Source organism: Ailuropoda melanoleuca, chromosome 1 (genome assembly GCF_002007445.2).
Source record: "Ailuropoda melanoleuca isolate Jingjing chromosome 1, ASM200744v2, whole genome shotgun sequence".
NCBI lineage: Eukaryota > Metazoa > Chordata > Mammalia > Carnivora > Ursidae > Ailuropoda > Ailuropoda melanoleuca.
The window spans coordinates 62,683,378-62,684,860 of NC_048218.1; positions in this window are offsets into that span (position 1 = coordinate 62,683,378).

A 1,483-nucleotide genomic window follows, 5' to 3' on the forward strand; every position below is an offset into this window, starting at 1 on the left:
AGCAGAGGTTCTCAACTTGGCTGCACATTAGATTTATCTGGAGTGCTTTTAACAAATATTCATGCCTGGTTCCCAACCCCAAGAGGTTTAATTGATTTAACTGGTCTGTGTTTGGGCTCAAGCATCAGTGTCCTTTTTAAAAAGTACTCAGTTGATTCCAACATGCAGCCAGGATTAAGAATAGGTACTCTTGTCCAGGGTTCCTCAAAACTTTAATATGTATAGGAATCACCTGGGAATCTTATTAAAATGCAGGTTCTGAGTCTGGAGCCTGAGATTCTGCATTTCTAAAAATCTTCTAGGTCAATTCAGGGCCGCTGGTCCACAAAACACATTTTGAGTAGGAATGGTCTAATTCAGTGTTTCTCAACCATGGCATTATTGACATTTTGGATCAGATAATTAGGGGGCTATCCTGTGCATTGTAAGATATTTAGTAGCATCCCTGGCCTCTACCAGATGTCAGTAGTTAGCATACTCCCTTACCTTGGACCAGCTGTGACAACTAAAAATGTCTCTTGACATTGTCAAGTATTCCCTGAGGGGCAAAATCAACACTACTACCACTATCCACGACTATGCTGGTCTAAACCAACCTCCTCGTTTTGTTAGAAACTGAATTCCTGTTACAATATTCTCATCTTCTAAGGATTTCAGCATCTCTCAATATTTGAAAGCTGACAGATCACAAAGATGATAGCTGCTTCAAACGGAGTGTGGTAGGTAGAATATAGCCCCCACCCCAGGATGTCCAAGTCCTATTCCCGAAACTTGTGAATATGTTACTTTACATGGCAGAAGAGGCTGTGCAGATATGATTAAGTTAAAGATCTGGAAACAAAGAGATACTTCTGGATTATCCAGCTCGATCCAATGTAATCACTAATAGGAGATGCAATGATGAAAGCAAGGTCAGAGAGAGAGAGAAAGAGAGAGATTAGAAGATGCTATGCTCTTGGCTTTGAAGATGGAAGAAGGGACAACAATCCAGACAGCTTCTAAAAGGTGAACAGTCACAGGGAACAGATTCTCCATGACCTCAGGCTAAATGTAATTTATGTAAAAGCAATGCTATGGCTCATGTGTAGAGTCTATTTATTATTTTATAGCCTCTGGAAATGCAAAAACATGCCATTTGTGGCAGAGTAAGAAAGCATATCTTGAAACTTGATGTTAAGGAAAAGGAAAAAGGGAATTACAACCAATTAAGCTAAAGATTAAGGGTAATGTGCCCAAGGGCCTTTCTTTATCCTGATAGGACCTCACTTCCCAGCTCCCACCCCAGGCTGGCCATTGCTACCACCAGATTTTGTGTCAGGAGTGCCTAGAGGAGATTCCAGAATTTGTGCCTACCAATCATCTACGGTTGACTAGCGTGTATCCTTTTCTGACTAGCGTGTTATCCTTTAAGCCTACAACAGCCAAGGAAAATTTGCATAAAATCTATCCATTTGAGTGTTAGCTCTTACCTATTCTAAAACAC